At 37.5% G+C, this 19,712-nt stretch overlaps 1 protein-coding gene across 3 annotated transcripts in view; it reads left to right on the top strand.

Annotated features, from left to right (window-relative positions):
• The first annotated feature begins 4,341 nt into the window (after positions 1 to 4,341).
• LOC114053912 (elongin-C) overlaps positions 4,342 to 19,712 on the top strand; it is a 34,166-nt gene continuing 18,795 nt past the window's right edge. The window contains exons 1-3 of one of the 3 annotated variants that reach the window (XM_027877042.1): positions 4,342 to 4,641; positions 7,823 to 7,913; positions 9,073 to 9,189. The gene's annotated coding sequence lies outside the window, so the exon portion shown is untranslated. The remainder of the gene's footprint in view (positions 4,642 to 7,822; positions 7,914 to 9,072; positions 9,190 to 19,712) is intronic. The other 2 variants (XM_027877041.1, XM_027877040.1) reach the window with 2 other exon arrangements.

Genomic DNA, 19,712 nt, shown 5'->3' with positions numbered 1-19,712 from the left:
CGCCTGGCTGGTACTCTGGCTTTCCTGTCCCCTTGGAAACTGGTCCCGAAACAAAAGTTCCCGAGATCAGAGAGGAGAGCTGCAGCCTGGAACCTGAAAAGTCAAGGCGCAAATGTAGCAGAAATAGAATCAAGGCGCTACTGTTGCTAGTACCTGTGCTTGAACTAAACTCCTGGCGCCTGGAGAAAAGAAGACTTCGAAAAAGCAGAGCCCGGAGCCAAAAAAAAAAGCCGCATTTTTTGAGGATTTGAAGAGCTATCATGTAGATGGGTGTATCGCAACAATTCTGCTTGGTCCCAGAGGCCAGAACTAAGAACAATGGGTGGAATAGCAAAGAAGCAAATCTAAGCTTGATGCCAGAGGGAAAATACTTTCTAGTAAAATTAGAGCTGTCCATGTGTGGAACGGAATGCCTTGGGAAGTAGTGGGTTCCCTCTCATTCGATAACCTTAGAAAAGCTCCAGTACTTCAGTTTTGCTCCCAAACTAGTCTGTGTGTGGAAACCTCGCTTATTTTTGTTTATTCCTTCCCGTTCCCTAATCCCCACAGTTCAGAGATGAGTGGTCACATAGAGTAAAGCAAAGGCCCCTGCCGTCTTGCCCCTGCAGCACTGAGTTCATCTAACACGAGCATGATGTCAGCCTGGACCTCAAGCCTTTGATTATATTTTTCTTTTATTAATGTGTCCACTGGTTCAAAAGGAGAAACTACCTGTTCTAGGTGGGCTCTTCAAAAGATAGTTCCTTCTAATACTCTTAGCTTAGACATTGCAGTAATTTCTTGGCTTCGTTTCCTTTGTGTTCTTTACTCGTGTTGTTTTTACTGGTTGATTTTGCACCTCTTCTGAAGTTTAAAAGCCCTTCTCAATCTGGCTCCAGCCAACTCCTTCCAGGTTGTTTATTACACTAAACTGCATATAGTTGGTCTTCACGCACTCTCTTTCTTTTTTTCTTTCTTTTTTTTTTTTTTTTTGGTTAGGCAATGGGGTTAAGTGACTTGCCCAGGGTCATGAAGCTAGTAAGTGTTATGTGCCTGAGGTTGGATTTGAACTAGGGTCCTCCTGAATCCAGGGTCGTTACTCTATCCACTGTGCCACCTAGCTGCCCCACACACTCTACTTTCTAGCCACATTGGCCCATGGGCAATTCTCAATATATTCTATTTCATCTTCAGTCAAAATGCCTTGGTACAGACACTATCCATTTTTTGAAACACCTCCTCATCTCTCTCTCTCTCTCACTGAATCCCCATGGTAGTCTATTCCAAGGATAGTAGAAACTCATACAAATCACAGTCAATAAGCATTTACTAAGTGCTTACTATGTGACCTACACTGCTAAGCATTGGGAATACAAATAAAAGCAAAAAGAAAGCTAGCCCTTGCCCTTAATGAGTTCACATTCTAAGGTGGAAAGACAACACAAAAGAGGGCTGGAAGAAAAGGTTGGGGTGCAGGTACCCTGCACAGGGGCATAGTAGGGAAAATCCTATGGAGATGAGTCAGCAGTGCAGCCTGGGAAAGAATGAAGATTGTCAGGCCCTGGGCCTGACATTCCTTACTTTGGAGGTTCTGGAAGGAACCAGACAATCAAAAGGAGAAACTGCAGGAATGGAGAATACTTCCAATATAAGCAGTAGTCCAGTAGATATTATTACATATTTTAGAATTATATATATATTCCTAACCCTGAATCTCAAGGAATAAATTATGATTATTGGCTTGTTACTATAGCAGCCCAAAATTAAACTGACTTTCACCATTGGCTATCCAGTACGAGTAGTTTAGGGGCCAAGTTTATTTACATGGAAAAATAAGAGTATGCAAGGAAATTGTAAGTTGAAATGACAATCCCTTTCATTCAGCTCCACTATTTGTTTTTTACTGTATGCCTAAAATAACAAAGCAAAGCTAAAACTCTCATTTTTGGCAACCACAAGAACTAAAAGTACGCTCAAATCAACCACAGTGGGGAAAAATCTATATTCTAGTCCCCAAAATCCCAACTACCCTAAGGGGAGATGCCCTGGAATACCATGAAACTCCTGCCAGAAGGAAAGAAATACAGAGCAGGACCTTTAAACATTTTGCCTGGTACCATCTTATAGCTTCCTAATATAACTAACTATTCTTGCTAATTAATTTACATCCTCCAAAAGGACTGAAAATACGAGTAAAGCAAGGTCAACAAGCATTTATTAAACCCTTACTATGTGCCAGATACTATGCTGAGAGCTGGAGATACAAAGAAATATGCAAATATTCCCTGCCCTCATAGAACTCACAATCTAATGGAAATATTGTCAAAATATAAATGTTAATCAAATATGAACTTTTTTTAAAAGTGTGCAAATATTCCCTGCCCTCATAGAACTCACAATCTAATAGAAATACTGTCAAAATATAAATTAATCAAAAGTGTATGACCTTTTTAAAAAAGTGTATGAATTTTTAAAATCTTTATTTAAAAATTCTACAGCCTTTAAATTTTATGCCCTCTACTAAGTTCTGATTGCCATACCTGATTATGATTCTGCAGCAAAATAGATGAAAATTTTTTGTCATCTCATGTTCCTAAATTCTTCTAATTCTTTTTAAACTCTATCATTTGTTAAAATGCTTTTTGATAAAAATATAACATAAAGAATCTTTCATTACTTCATTAACATAATTCAAAATTTTGTCATTTTGTGTTTGAGTGTTTTACTTCTAAAAGCAGCATTAAATAGTGAAAGATCTAGGAAGAGCCTGGAAAGTCTAGTTTCAAGTCTTGCCTTTAACAGTACTGGTAGTGTGGCTCTGGGCAAGTCCCTTAATTTCTCAGTGCTCTAGGCAACTCTCTTGAGACTATGAATTGCAGAGAAGGTGCCACCTCCTTTGGTTGAAGGAATTTCCTTATGTGGGAGTTAGCTAAACCAGTGAAATCACAGATCTCATTTCCTTCTAATACATTACTTATACTAATTCTGTTTGACTAGATGTGTGTAAAGCATTGCATGCCTTAAATGGTTAAATTTAGTGACTATTATTAGATATTCTTGTCATCACACATTTGTTGAGCACTCACTAGGCAGTTATAGCTGCAGCAGGAACCGCACTGTACAGAGAATAATAAAAGAAAAAAATGTCTTCTCTGCTCTTATGGCCAAAGAACTTCTATTCCAAGATGGACAACAATCCCCCTCCCCATAGCAAAATCACAACATTCTGAGTAGCAAAATAGGTATTTTAATAATGTGCTTTTGAAAAGACATGCTGCCAATGCCACATTTTCACCGAATCTCAAGCTGGTGAGGTCACTTAGTCCAATTCTGTTGTATTTATCCTTTTTAAGGTTTCACTTATTTCCATCCACTACTCTGCTTGGAAGTGGATTTCAGAGTTGGTGGGATGGAAGGAGGAAAGTAGAAGCTGATAATGGAATGAGAAACGAGAAAGAAAACAGCAGTAGCAACTGAGATGGGGGGTGTGTGTGGAGAAATTGAAAATACAGTTTCACTATTTGTGCCCATCCCCCAATCATCTGTTCCTAACGGTATGGAAAGTAGTTGGGTTGTTACAGTTAAAAGACTTATTTTACAACCAGTGTTTCAAGCCAGTGGTTTGATAGCTGAACCTCAATCAATTTCAAGAAAACTTTGTATTCAATTAAAATGGACACAACGACTGCTTGCAGTTCAGGGAATAAAATCATTCTTTTCAATTACATAAATATAATTTTCCACCGGGATAAATGCCCATTCCCCGCGCATTTTGATTGAGAACGTCCGGGGAACAAACAGCCACAGGCCTTAAAAAAAATGGGGGGGTGAGGTGGGGGAGGAAGCAATTTAAAAGAAAAGGGGCAGGTCCTGCTAAGGAGTGCAAAGCATAGTACTAAGAAAAGCAAACTAAATGTGCCAGTCTGGTCTAAGTAGTTGTATCATAATCAGTAAATACACGACCAGTACCAGGAAGAAAGAATCCAAGAAGGTACAAAGCCACTGTCCCAGAGTGTGCTGCAACATTTCTCAAAGGACAGACGTAGCTAGTTTGAGAGCAGGATGTTCTTATTAGCATCAAAACCGCGCCCCACGCTTTGCAATCTGTCCTCTTCTCTGAAAGTACGTGACTCCAGCTGCCCCAGAGCCCGACTCATTAAAGGAAACTACAAATTCCAGCATGCAATGCGCCCCTCTACACTGCCATCCTGTTTTCCGTCTTTTACCCCCCCACTAGAACTGAAAAATTGGGTCGTCCTGTTGCATGCTGGGAACTGTAGGAACACATGAGTTGGACTCCGATTGGTCACCAGTCCGGTCCGTGCCCCTCCTCCGAGGATAGAGAGTGTTTGTGTGGAAAATAGAGAGAGGGAAAAACTAAGAGAGGGCGGGTTTTAGGCTCGCCCGGAGTGGATGGTGATTGGGAAGGGTACGCGGAGCGTTTCCAATTGGTAGGAGGCGTCGAGAGGCTAGGTGGCTCGGCGCTGGCTTGGTGTACCCTCTCTTTGGAGACACTGCGCTGACCTGCCGGAAGTGGTTACTTTCGTTGTCCCGGAAGAGACGGCGGCGGGCGGCTGGGGCCCGCGGGGGGGGGGACGGCCCTGGGAGCAGGGGCTGTGGCAGTGAGTGGGTACCGAGCTGCGGCCGCTGCAGAACTGACAAGTGAGTCACGGGTCTGGGACTGGGATGGGAGTTCGCTTCTGGGCCCAGGCGGGGAGGCGAGGGAGGCAGGGAGAAGGTGCTCGTCTTCCCTTCCTGGCCTCGGATTTGGGCGAGGAGTGAACGGAAACCATTCCCCTGCCCCCGCCGGCCACCACTTCCCTCGGGGCCGTCACGGGGCGCGGGGAGAGGAGGGCGGCGGGGCCTCTCCGAGGCGCCCCTTGCGGGGCCTCTCCGAGGCGCCCCTTGCGGGGCTTTCGATGGCTGGGAGGTTCCCGTGGCGGCCCGGTGGCCGGGCGGGACGCCCCGGCGCCTGGGTGGGTGGAGTGGGGGGGTGGGGGGTTTCTTTTCTCCTGGCGTTGCTGGATCTGACCCTAGCTGGCTTTTCCAGGGGTGGCTGGACGGAAACCAGGCTCCCTTGGTGCCGTGCCCCTGGAAGTTTGGGTGAACTTCGGGGATCCCTAGGGTTTGGGATGGGAAGAAGAGCATGGGGCTGTTTCAGCAGACGGAGACTTTTGTGCACTCATTTGACTTTTTTCCACCACCACCAGCTCGCTGTATCTAAATGGTGGTGTCAGGTAACACACTTGTGGTGTTACTGGAGTTTCCCTTAAGGTGCAAAAAAACAGGGCACTAAAACCTTAATTTAAATGCGTACTATTTATTGCTTTAGAGGTTGTGTATATGTATGTATGTATGAGTATCTCATATCCTTTGTGAATGCTTTTTAAATCCTCAGTTTCAATTTTCTAATTCACTTATTTGTAGCACATACTTAAGTAGAAAATCAAAGGTTTAGTTAGGATGCCAAAAATTATTAGGTCTTCTATATGCCTAGTTAACTGATTCCTAGATAATTGCTGTTTCAGTGGTCTGCAGTGGTGAAAACTTCGGTTTGAACTATCTTGTATTTACTTTGTTTGGTGCCCAGAATTAGATCCTGAATGAATATTTAGTATTAAGTACTTTTTGTACTTGTCGGGCTGCTACTGCTTTTTTCTTTTCTTTTCTTTTTTTTTTTTAACAAATTTGTCTTTGTGTATTATCTCTCCTACGAGGTTGTAAGCCTCTTGAGGAAAGGGACAATGGCCTGTTTTTGTGCCTGCCTACCACCGTGCCCCATACACAGTGGGCTTGGAATAAAGGACTAGTACTTGTTAACATTGACAGCAGATTTGAGTGGCATTGGGTTTTAAATGTGACACTTAGCAGTTTTTCATCCAGATTTACCCAAGCACACCCACTACTAGGAAAGATAGGAATATTTATGTTACATTATATAAAAGGGAATATTTATGTTATATTATGTTATATAAAAGGGAGGCAAGCAGCTTCATTCCTGGCAATTTAAGGGTGGAATATAACTAGGCAATAAGTATTCTGTAGTTGGGAGGAATTGTGGTCAGGGCTACTGACAGATGTTCTAAAATAGTGTCTAAATCTCTGGCAATAATGAAGCAGCCAGTGCCTAAACAGTCAACTCTTCAAATGTGTGACAGTGTTTCAGATAAAACCTGTTTGTGAATGTTATTTAACTTACAAAGTGTATTTCACAGTTGAAGGATTAAAAGGCATGAATGCCATTATTAGTAGGAGCTGAATATCTCCATTTTGAATACCAAAATGAGCTTGGAACTTTGGTTGAATTATTTAAAATATCCCCTTTTGTACACAGAGGAAAATAGTGATCTTCACCTAAGCTTTTTGGGCGCTATATGTGTGGTTTATTGTGTTCTTGTAATCAGAGTTGATACTTAAGTACATAGATCATAATGCTTTTGTCATTAATCTGAATAATATTTTTCTTTTTTTAAACTGGTCTCTTTTCACTCTTATTTTGCTCTCTTCCATCCCTTAGCATAACTTTGTTAAAAAATACTACACATTGCTTGTTTTTTTGTGTGTTACCTAGCCATTTCCAATGAAACAAACTACTTAGGAAAAAAAAAGTAGAACTTGTAGTCAGGTTTGGGGATAATTAGCACCAGCATACAACAGCTGTTTTGTTCTTGAACTTCTTTTGAATGTTGTTTTAAAGTAGCATTTTATCTATTGTTATGCCATTTGTGAATAATATATGGCCTAAATTGATCTCTTTATCCATTTGTTCTAAGTATTTTATGCAGTGTGCTCTGCTTAAAACACATACAGAATTGTTAAATTATGAAATGAATTAAGGATATTTGCTTTAAAAAATCCACTGGAGAATTACTTTAAAAATTTATATACTATTTTTTGGAAAGTTTTCCATTAGATAATGTACCAAAATTGAGAATTAAAGCAGTGCAAAGGATGTGTCTTGACTGGAGGCCATGGGGAGGCAAAACCCAGACAAGTAACCATTTCATAAAAAATGAATTCTCTATAGAAGCACCCTGAACTTAATCTTTTGTTTTATGCTTTGCCTCCAGAAACCTAGTGTGGTTGAAATAGTGCTGGATTTGTAGTCAGAGGAACCAACTTCCAATATAAGCTCCTTTACTTAGTATTTGTGTAGTCTTGGACCTCAGTTTCCATATTTCACAAATGAGGGCAATGGACAAGTTGGCCTCTGAGGCCCTTTCCAGTAAGGGATAGAGTATCTAGTTTCAGATACTTCGTATATATACACATGTGAGGTGGTATGGTGTATTGGATAGATAGTTGGCCTCCAAGCCAAGAAGATTCCTCACACATCTGACATACTGACTGTAGAACTCTGGGCCAATCACTTGACCCCTCACTGTCCCAAGGCAACCCAAGGCAAGTTTTAGAAAGATTGTTCTGTGCTGCTCGGAGTTTCTTCATCAGGGAATTCCCTATGTGAATAAAATTGCAGGTCCAGACCTTATCCTATCTTTAACACTAACTTCACGGTTCACTTATGCCTTTCTTTTTTGAAATCTTAATGTTAACTCTTAGCTCTCTGGAATGCCTACTCCATAATTTAAAAAAAACTTGCTTTCATAATAAACATTTTCCTTTCTCACTCCTTCCATTACCTGACATTCCCTGGGACCCAGCTCCCTCATGATTATATTGCATCCCTGGCCACTCTTACCCACTACTGGTTGTACTTTGGTTCATACCCCCCACACACACCTCCCACACCCCTAGTCAAGATGGGAAAGTCAAAATACACCTTGCTGTCCATTGCCACTCCAGACTCTCTCCACCACCATTACTTAACAACCTTTCCTTCTAGGTTCATGCTATTCTAATTTATCACCTGATCCAGACCCTGTAGCAGCCTTACCTGTCCACCCCTAGGACATTCTCCTTTCTTTCTCAATGAGGTAAGTGCTTATGTTATCTTTCTACCCCAACTCTTGCCCTCACACTTATATATAGGACTTGTATATTTATATTTCCTCAAATATCTTAACTTCTCAATTCCCTAAGCTATTTAATTACCATGATCTACCTCTCCACTACACCTTATCTAAACACAAAGATAGTTGTATCCTAGAATTTGCCATCATTCACAAGTATTCTGCTTCTATGTTCATGAACTCGAAGATTCTTTTATCCTTTCATCTTTGCCTGTGCTTTATATCATTTGACCCTGTTCTTTGTTCTCACTGTGACAAGCTATTCCTTCACCCCTCACTTCTTCTGCAGGCTTGATTATACTCTTTTTTTCCATGTCTTGATGCTTTGGTGAATCGGTTCAACTCTATACCATCTTCCACTCTCCCTATGTATTGCCTCTTTCCCTGCTACCTACAAACATGATGTTGTCTTCCCCATCCTTTAAAAAAAAACCTTCTTTGATCCAACCATCCCCACCAGCTACCATCTTTTCTTACCTTCTCCACTAAACTGATTGAGAATTCAGTCAACAATTATTGTCTTTTCATCTTATATTCTCTTCCATAAACTCTCTATAATGTGGCTTCTGACTTCATCATTCAATTGAAACTGCTCTTTCCAAAATTATTTCATACCGAATATAATGGATTTTTCTCAATCCTCATCCTAAATGACTTCTCTCTACCTTTTGATACTGTTGATCACCCTCATCTGATTATTCTCTTCTCTAGATTTTTGGGACACTATTCTCTCCTATTTCTACTTTATCCTATTTCTCCTCTGGTCTATCTGAGCATTCCTTCTCAATCTCTTTTGCTAAATATTCATCTAGGTCATACCCACTATCAGTGGGCTGACCATAAGGCTCTATACTGGGCACTCTTCTTTTCTGTTTCTCTACTGTCTTGCTTGGTAGTCTCATCCACCCTCCAAAATTATTATTTCTATGCAGATAATTTCCAAATTTCTACATCCAGCTCGAGTCTCTTTTTATCAACTGCTTTTTAGACATTTCAGACTTGGTGTGTCCAAAAAGATAATCCATCTTTCACCCCAAACTCTCCCTTCCCAGCTTTCCTACCATGTTTTGTCTTCATATTACCTATAATAAGAAACTGTTCATCCTGTCTCTCCTACTCTTAGAGCCACTCCATTTGATAAAGAAACATTAGAGAAGATGTTGAGTGAAGCTAACCAGTATATCAACCAAGCTTATACAATGTTTCACTGCCATAGTCTCTCAGCTTTGAAGAGAAGGAAGTAAGGGACCTTTTTTCTTACTGTTTTTTTTTGTTGTTGTTGTTGTTGTTCTTTCCATATGTGTTATTGTAGTTGAGTGTATCATTTTTTCCTAATTATGATTACTTTGCTTGCTTCAGTTTATAGAAGGTGCTTCTGAATTCTTCATATTCATCATTCTTTTATGGAACATAAAATTGTTATTGTGTGACCATGGGCAAGGCGCCTTCACAATTACCCTTATAAACTGTAGTTGCCTTTCTCTATAAAAGTGGATTAATATTACTTCACAAGATCACTAGGAGCAAATGAGGTGATGCTAGTATATTACTTTAGGTATATATACATGTTATTTCTGTGTAACTCACTTGTTATGCAACCACCTACCATATCTTACACCTCTCAAATCTGTATTCCTTGCTCTTCCACTGCTACTAACTTAGTATAGGCACTCATTTGACCTTTCCTGAAATAGTATAGTAAGTTTTTTTTCCTTTTTAAAAACTCAGAACTTAACAAAAAAAAATAGGTATTTCCATATAAGTAGTCGAATAGGAAAAGATGATTATACATGACTGTGGATCTCTTTTTTGTACAGTTTGCTTTTCTTTTTTAAGCATATAACTTCATCCTTTAACTTTCAAAACTGTCTAGCTTTTGTTGCTTCTTTCTGGCCTGCCTTTTCCTCTCCGCATTTTTGTCCCCCAGAGGAGACATTCATGACCTGCTTTTATTTTCTTTGTTTTTTAGCTACGTAATCCCTATGCCTCTTTGTTCCCCCACCACCACCATCCCACAGTTGGGGGAGAAAAGGAAAAGAAAAATAAAGTCCTTGTAACAAATGTACATAGTTAACTCTCACATTGGCTATGACTGAAAATGTTTGTCTTCTGCATCGAGTCTGTCACTGCTATGTCACGAAGTATTTTCCTTCATTGTCAATCCTGGAATTATGTGATCATTTCATACATTAAGCTTCTAATAGATCTTCCTTCCTCTGTTCTCTTCCTTGTTGGGTCATTCTTCATAGGGTTGCAGGACACAGTCCATAGAAATAGATCTGGTCATTTTGTCCTTATTGGAAAGAGCAGTACACTTGGAGTCCTAGGACCTGACTTTTTTTTTTTCCATTTTGATTGTTAGTGTCTTCGTTTGTAAAAATAAGTATAGTGATTCCTGCTCTGTCTAGCTCAAAGGATATTTAAAGCAGTTGAGATCAATGTTAAGTATATTAATGTAAGTTATTTTGTGTGCTCTTGTTTCTTGAATAACCTTGCATTATCTGAATGTATGTTGTATTTCTCTCTAGAATATAATCTCCTTAAGAGCAAAAACCCTTGAACATATCTAGCACCCAGTGCCTTGCTCATAAACACTTGATGTTTATTGAATTGAATCTCTTAAACATTGATGATGAATTTTGTATTATAGGTATGTTTTCATGTGCTGTATCCTCTTGTTGGATTGTAAGCTGTATGAGAGCAGGAACTAATCATACATGGAGGGTGGGAAGAAGGGATATCCCCCACAATATACCTGACAAGTGGTCAATCAAGCCCAGGGGTGGGGAACTTGTGGTCCTCTTGGTCCTGAAGTGAGGCTCTTTGACTGAATCTAGACTTCACAGAACAAATCCCCTTAACAAAAGGATTTGTTCTATACTTAGTCAAAAGGCCACTTGTCTCCTCAGAGCTGAAAGGTTCCCCACCCCCACCCCTGGCTATCCTTTCTTAAGAGGTCTCAAGTAAAGAGAAGTGCCTGAGGCAAGCCATTCTACTTTTAGATATTCTGTTAAGAAGTTAAGCAACTTTCACCTGTGCCCCCAGGCTTTGCCCTCTGGCTCTGCTCCCTGGAGCCTAGTAGAATAAGTCTAATCCCTCTTTCTGAAAATAGCCTTGTAGATACTTTCAAGCCATCAATCAGGCAGGTCCACCTTTAATTTTCTCTCTTCCCAACTAAACATTCCCAGTTCCTTCATTTATAGGTTAAATTCAAGGCTCCTCATTATACTTTTTTGCCATTCTAGATGTTCTGTAGGTTATCAGTTTCTTTACTAAAATGCACCCTGAACTGAACATAATACTCCAGCTGTGGTCTGACCAAGTAGAGGATACAAGAGGACTCTCATCTCCTTATTCTTGGACACGGTGCTTCTCAATGTAATTTAAGATTGAATTAGCTTTCTTGGCTGCTGTATCACACTATTGGCTCATAATGAGTTTACAATTCACTAAAATTGCCATTTTTTTTTCTTGATAGACTACTTTTTGGTTTATCTTTTTATTTAAAATAAAATTTTTCTGATACTCTTTTTTTTCCCAGCACTTATATTTCCCAGTGTATTCCTCCTCCTTCCTCTTTCCTTGTATAAAAGAATAAAAAAGTGAGGGAAAAGCCAACCAACATATCCCAAAAGTCTGACAACTAGCAGTGTTTCATAACCACTTTCCCTTACTTACTCAAAGAAATGAAGGAAGGTACTTTCTTATATATTTGTTTAGGACCAGACATGGCTCGTTATGATTTTGCAGAGTTTTGATTATATATCTTTCCATGCTTTTTTATATTCATTGTTTCTTACAGAATAGTAATATTCTACCCCTCATGTCTTTTTCAGATTAGTAGTTGGCTAGACATGCCTATCTATCTTGTACTTGTAGAATTGATTTTTTTAAACCCAGATTCAGCTTAGTGTTTAGCTTGTTAAGACTTTTTTTGAATCCTGGCTCACCCGCTATATTAGCTATCCTTCCCAGTTTTGTGCTATCAGCAAATTTGATAGTCTTAAAGAAACTTTGTATTTTACTCCAGTGCCTGGTACACTATGGACCTTAAATGTTTGTTTTATTGGGAGAGGAACCAAAGATGTCTTTATTTTTGTTTAGTGTTTCTATGTCTAGGGCCTTGTACAAAGTAGACAGTTAATAAATATGTGTTGAATTGTTTCATAGAGAGGGAAATTGGGAAGGGAGGATGTTAATGGGAGGGGAGAAGTGATAAGCTTAGTTTGGGCTTAGAAATTGGAGACTATGTAACAGTGGAAGAAAGCACTGAGTTCTAGAGTTGGGGGACATGGCCAGGAAGACTTGAGTTCAAATCAAGATTCAGACATCTACTAGCTGTATGACCCTGGACAAAGCGCTTAACTTCTGTTTGCTTCGGTTTCCTCATGTATAAAATGGGAATAATAATGGCATCAACCTACCAAAGTTGTGAGAATAAAATGAGATATTTGTAAAGTGCTTAGCACATAATAAGTACTATGTAAATATTAACTGTTATTATTAAAGCCCATCTCTGACATTTTTAAACTGTGTGACCTTAGGCAAGACACTTAGCCTTCCTCAGCCCCAGTTCCTTCTTTTAGAAAAGGAGGGAATTGAACTAGATGGCCTGTGCAGTCTCCATATCTATGAACCTGTAAAGCTGTTGAAATCTTATATAAACTGTCATTGTTCAGATTAAGAAACTAAGGCCCAAAGAAGTTAAGTGATAATGGAGTATCCAAATTGTCCTGCACTTGGGGAAATGCTGAACTGGAACTCGAGAAAAATTAAAATCAGAGATATAAATTTGGAAGTTAACATAAAAATGTAGTAGCAGGTGAGTTTGTTTGAAATCTGTAAGGGAGGAGAAGACATGTGGACCTAAGTCTGGTGTTTGTAGAATGATCTCATTTCTGGGATGAGAGGAAAGAGGAAGATGGACTAAAGAGGTAAAAGGGGGAACTAGGGTAATATAGTATAATTTCCATTTCAAGGGGAAAACCATAATTTTAATAAGATTTTGCAAAAGCAATATATTTTGTGAACTTAAATCAAATTTTTTGGTTTAGCAAATAATGTTACCCTAACTATACTTAATTGGACATTAATGGCCTTCCTGCCTTTCCATCCTTCTCTTTCCTTTCTTATTTTTGCCCACAATGTACCCTAAACCTGAAATTCCTTTCCCATCTACTCTCTAAGCATCCTTTAAGGCCCACCTCCAGACACTTTGATGAAAGCTGTCCCTAGTGTTTCCTAGCTTGTATGATAATTATGTATGTGTGTATATGTGTGTGTGTGTGTATATATATATATATGTATATATATAGTATGTATAATTAGTCTTGCTCTCCTTAATTATAAGCTCCTTACGGTCGGGGATTGTGCCCTATATATCACTCATAGCACCTAACTTAAGTGCCTTACCATCATTGATGTTTGATAATTATTATATTAATAGAGATATGAATTTGTTTATCCTTCATTCCAGTCTTAGCATATTAACCAGTATTTTAAACTTCTTTGTATTTAGGAGACAATTAGAAATCTACATGACAGATGGCTTTGACATGTTGATTAGGAATTACAGGATACCTAGGATACCTTAGTTTTCTGAATTCCCTGATGTTGTGTAGTTTTTATCACTGTGGACTGTTAACATGTTACACTAAGGATTGCCAAGAAAAGCTCCAAATAATGGGAAGAGGAGCATTCTAGTTAGTTGAAAGTATTTGTATTAACAGAGAACCTCTTCATCATTGGCATCTTTTATACATCTCTACCAATTAAAGTATTCACTGTATGACCAATGCTTTGAGAACTCCATCATCAGTAACCTCAGTCTAGTGAGCTCCTGAATACCATCAGTAACAGGTAGGTGTGCCATAGAGTTTAACTTCTCTGGAAATATTTTATAGGTGATAATGGACGGGGGAGGTTGTGCTATGATGTACTGAGCTGTAGTTTTCTCACTAAAGGTTTAATAAGAGCAGTCAGCAGATCTGTGAATGGTGGATAATTTCAAAATGATTTTAGTTGGTTCAATCATAGTAATCAGCTAGGTACTCTAATAATAACTTGCAATTATTTCAGACTCTCCTGCTGTAGCAGTCCTGGAACATAATAGATTCTGAAGGACCCTGAGACAGTGGAGGGTTGCAAATAGGCTAAATAAAGTATGTTATCCCGGTAGTGTAAGATTATTATCCAGGAACTGACTGGAAAAATATGTGGTCTGGTCATATAATAAGAGCAAGGGGTTACATGGACAGTGTGAGTACTACAGTTTTACTCAAGAAATATTGAAAGCTGTTAGGGAGATTTCTTATGGGGAACTCACTGGAGCTCAATAATAACTGATGTTGATATAATTCTTCAGATTCAGATCTTTATATTTGCTCATTTGAGCCTCCCAACAACATGGTATGATATATAATACAGAATTAATTCCCATTTTACAGATAAGGAAAGCACAGAGTCTTGCCCATGGTCACTCAGCTTGTTAATGCTGGGGAAAGGCATTTGACAGGAATGAAAAATGGTACCTCCTCCTCCATCAGAGATCCACTGAAATATATGACTAACTCAGAAAGTTGAGTAAGCTTATTTCTACTTTCCCTTCCTCCTGAACATCTCTTTTTCACCTCCTTGTCCTTTCCACTTTCCTTTCCTGCTTATTCCTCTCTATATAACTAGCCATAGAATGGAAAGGAATCTGTATTTTTAAAAAATTAGTCATATCTACTGCATGAAGGTCAGTACAGGTGAATTAAATGTAATATTTGTAATCGGAGATTGGTTTCCATTGGTGAATGGCACTCTTACACATGGGCACTCTTAGCTATTATATGCTCAAGAAAAGTAAAATATTAACCTAGTCAGAGCATCATTTGAAAGGTAAATGTGGCCTACAGATTTCTAGCTAGTATATTTTGGATGCAAATATAAACAATTTTAAAATTGCTTTATTCACTGCTCATTTGCACAAAATAGATTGTTGAAAGCAGATGAATTGATATTTTAAGAGTTATAAAGATATAAGTAGTACTTATTTGTGTGTGATGAAATTAAAAGGCATTGATGGTCACTAGTCAGTGATATTTTTCAAATTCTAAAGTGAAAGTGAATAGGAAAAAATTGAAATTTTTTTTCTCTGCTCACCCTAGAGAAGGCTACAATTAAACATAAATATGAATATATACACACATTTATACCTGCATACATTCGTATACACACATACATATATGTAAAACAATACTGTACATATTTCTAAGTATGAGTGCTTTTTCTGGAGGTGGATAGCATCTTCCTTCACAAGTCCAGGTCTTTCCATGTTTTTCTAAAATTAACGAGCTCATCATTTCTTATAGTGTGGTGGTATTCCATTAGAATCATATGCTATAACTTGTTAGGCCATTCCCCAGTTAAAGGAAATCTATCATTTTAACCAATCTGATAGGTATGTGATGATATTTCAAAGTTGTGTTAATTTGCATTTCTCTCATCAATAATGGTTTAGAGCATTTTTTCATGACTCTCTCTCTCCCTGTCTCCATATATATATATATTATATATAGTTTTGACTTCATTGAAAAAATTAGCTATTCATATCCTCTGACCATTTATCATTTGGGAAATGACTTCAATACATACATATATGCGTATGTCCACATTTCATATATACACACACATATAAATAAATAGAATTCTTTAAATCAGAAGTGTTTTTTCAACCTGATTACCTGAAAGATTTAGGATTTATTTCTAGCAGATTACAAGATTTATAAATAGCTAAAAGAGGATTAATAAGAGACTAGCCAAGCAAACAATATGTGTACTACATTGAATTACATGCAGTTCAGTTACATTTATTATTTTGGTAAAACTGGACTGTTTCAGAAAAAAGTTGGAATAATAACCCAATTATGACCTTGGAAACAAAATAACAACTTGCTATGTATTTGTCTTTTCTTTACCACCTAATAAATGACTTTTTCCCCCTCTGCATTCAGCCTGTGTGCTGAAGTCCAAATAGTTCCAATCTTCATTTTTTAAAAATTAGATTTTTTTCCCTAGCATGCTACTTTATTTTTTTTCACTGCAGAAACATTTACTTTAATTCAGATTTTACAGAATCAATTAGAAACAGCAAATAATATTATCATGTTCAAAATCAAAGGTGTTGTATATTCATAACAGAATTGTACAAGTTTAGTTATTTATTACACATAAGTGGTACAAATTTAGGTACTTCAGCTATGAAGTTTATTGTGAATATCTTAAATTTTCACATAGATGCAACTAGGTGGTGCAGTGGATAAAGCACTGGCCCTGGAGTCAGGAGGACCTGAGTTCAAATCCAGCCTCAGACACTTGACGCTTACTAGCTGTGTGACCCTGAGCGAGTCACTTAACCCCATTGCCTAGCCCCCCCCCAAAAAAATTCACAGACTACAGTGTTGCTGTTGCTGATGAAATTTAAGAAAGAATTTTTTCATACTCAAAATCATATCCAAAGTTTTAAAATATGGTGCAATATTTAATGCATGCCCAGCAATCATACATAACTGTTAAGTAAATCACAATGCTAAATGCCAAAATAAAATGTTTTGATTTATCAAGTTTCTAAACTGTGAAAGACTATTACTGTTTTATTTAATTCATCTCAAAAAATGGTCGAGGATCCCCAAATCTAAATTTTGCAGTAATGTTGACATAGATGGCACTCAAAAATGTAACAGACTCAAGTCAAGTGAAGAGGCCTATTTTCCCTCCCTTTCACATTTTTATTACCTTATCAACTGGTACAAGCATTCCTGTCAGTTATACCATCAGGGCAGTATTTTTTATTAAGTTATGAAATAAAATAAAAGACTGAACTTAGGCAAGCATATGCCTTTGAAAATGGTTTAGAATATAATCAACAATGCTGTCAATTCATCGTAGAATTAAGCAACAAAAGGCATTAGACAATTGCCTGATGTGACAGTTGAAAAAAACTATGCCATTAGGTTCACAGAATAAAGATTCTCACAGGTAGCATATACCAGTAATATAGTCTCCTAAAAATAAACATGGCAATGACAAACTACTATGTTTCATGTATTCTTCTGCTAATAAGTAACAGTTAAAATTTAAAAAAACTTTTCTACAACTAGAAAGGTGTAAACCCTTTCATTTCTAACAACCTAACCTGTGCCTTTTTAAAAGATTGAAACAAATCACAGGAATTAAGAAGGGCAATTGCCTGTAATTAGCAAGGATTCATTCCCCAATAGATTAAAAGTTTTTGTCTGTAGTTAAGAGATCGTGAAGTAACATTCCCAAAAAGAAACTGTTCTTAAAGATTACTGTGCTAAGACAATAAAAATGTGGTATTATTTTCAGGTTATATTAGGCTTTTGAGCAGGAGCTTACAGAGAACTGATATTAATTATCTGGCTTACTTAAACCAACAAAATTATTAATGTATTCGATTTTCAGAGAAGCTTGTCTTAAGTTTTCTTTCCATATGCAATATTTTCAGTGCTAAAAGAAATGGCTGCAATCAAATCCACCCACTTATAATAAAATTAAATAGTACTGTCTGTTGTCAAGTGGTTCTATAAATATTAGAAATTAGGTTTGGAAAAGAAACAAGTCTAGTTCATTTTCACCCGTCATGTATGAAGGGTCCAATGGTGGAGCAAAATTTAATTTTAAACAATTGTTTCCACTATCATTATTAAACATATTTCAGACTTTAGCAGGGTAAGGTATGGGCTTAAGGGCACTTTTTATTCACTTGGTAAAAAAAAAAAAATTGAAGGTCTAATCCACAAAAACTTTAGGACTCTTACCTGCATTTCTACCACACATACAGACTTCCACATTGAACACCAACATTACAACTATCACCATTTTTAAAATTATCAAATAGCTAACCCTGGCCAAGAGTACTTTAATTCTGGATTTAAAAAAAAGAAAGTTCATTACTTCTGAGTGGTGTGGTGGCATAATGTCCAAGTTGGCCACATGAAGTATCACATATATACAGTGAATTTATATATTGTTATTATCATATTTAAATAATCTACCTAAGAAAGTTAGGCTGAGAATAGTTAGGGGATTGCATAGATAATTTTGAAAAGAATAAATTTCTTTAAAATGGTTTTTCTTTTTCTATTTAAAACAAATTTTTTGCCTGTAACATTTAAAAACAGTATCTTACATCTACATAATCCCATCAGAATCTGCTTCAAGAAGTTACCTGATAGATGCATTTTTAGTATTCTAATGGAGCATAATGCACTTTTTTTTTTTAAGGAAAGGGAAATGTATACATCTGTGTTTTGGTCACAAGTTGGGCAATTTTTTTATTTTATTTTATTTTTTGAAGATTGTGTTTAGGTTCTAAGAATAAGAAAAACTCTTGGGCTAACTAAACAGACACAGAGATGGTTAGGAATCAGAGAGAAAGCATCTGCCCAACTACCAGAGGAAGTTCCCTTATATAAACAGCATGCTACTTTAGAACATTTGTTTTGTTTTGAAGATAGATGGATTTCCCAAAACAAATTAAGGATAGTTCCTGTAAGTCTTTTCTTTTCCCATAAGTCATTTTTAAAAGAGTAATTTAACTGCAAGCTTCCACTAACCTGGGTACCATCTACCTAGTAAAATAATTTACAGGTCACTGAAATGGAAAGTTCTAATCTACACAGAAAAATTCCAAAAATATTAGAGGAATATTATCCTTATGTAAGTTTCCCATTGATTTCTTTAATAGGTACCAAATTGGCAGATTGAAGAGTATTGCCAGTTTGACTCCAGTGCTACTTATCTTAACAGAAAAGTGGTTACTTTTAGAAATTTCCAAAAAACATTAATTCCTCAAACTTGTTTTAAGCACTTAAGGCACTAAGCTAGGAATTCAAAAGATAGGAAAATATTCTCTAAAGAGACTTATTTATAATGATGTGGGGGAGGGGGTAGGAGTTAAAATTTGAATCATAGGCTTAGCCTTGCAAGGGACCTTAATGGTCATTTAGTCCAATGCCCTCATTTTATAGATGAGAACTGAAGCCCAAGTTAAGTGACTTGCCCAGAATCACACAGATTCTAGGCAGAACCAAGATTCTAATCAAAATGGAATGTGCTTCTTACTGGATGGCCATTTGTCAGGTATGTTGTAGAAGGAATTCTTTTGGAGGCATAGATTAAACCAAATAAGGTTCTTAACCTTTTTTGTGTCATGTACCCCTTTGCCAATCTGGCAAAGCCTATTTTCAAAATAATCTATTTAAATGCATAAAATAAAATACATAGGATTACAATGGAAACCAATTATATTGAAATCGTTAACCAAAAGATTATTAAACAAGTTCACATAACCCAGTTTAAGAACAACTGAATTAGGTGGTTGATGAAAAGCACAATTTTGATTCTGTGAATTTAGGTTCTTCAAATCAGAATTTGCTTAAGGCAAAAGAGAGATCTTACTTCAGTCTTCCTCATCTCTTCTCTGTCCCTTACCTACCATATCCAGAATAGGTTGCTAGGTCTTGCTAATTCTTCCTCTCCACTTCCTTCCACTACAAAGTCCATCTCTACTAACACTAGCAACCACCCCTAGTTCAAGGCATTATATCACATTTCACTTGAACTGTTTCAGTAACTTAATGCCCTAAATCTCTCCCTCTCTCTAATCTACCCTCCACTAAGCTGCCAAAATAATATGCCCATAGCATAGTTCTGGCTGTGGAACTCCCTTACTCAGGAGACTTCAGTGGCTTCCTT

The sequence above is a fragment of the Vombatus ursinus genome, unplaced genomic scaffold, assembly GCF_900497805.2.
Source record: "Vombatus ursinus unplaced genomic scaffold, bare-nosed wombat genome assembly UNPS02014812.1, whole genome shotgun sequence".
Lineage (NCBI taxonomy): Eukaryota > Metazoa > Chordata > Mammalia > Diprotodontia > Vombatidae > Vombatus > Vombatus ursinus.
This window is presented reverse-complemented; position numbering and strand designations above follow the sequence as displayed.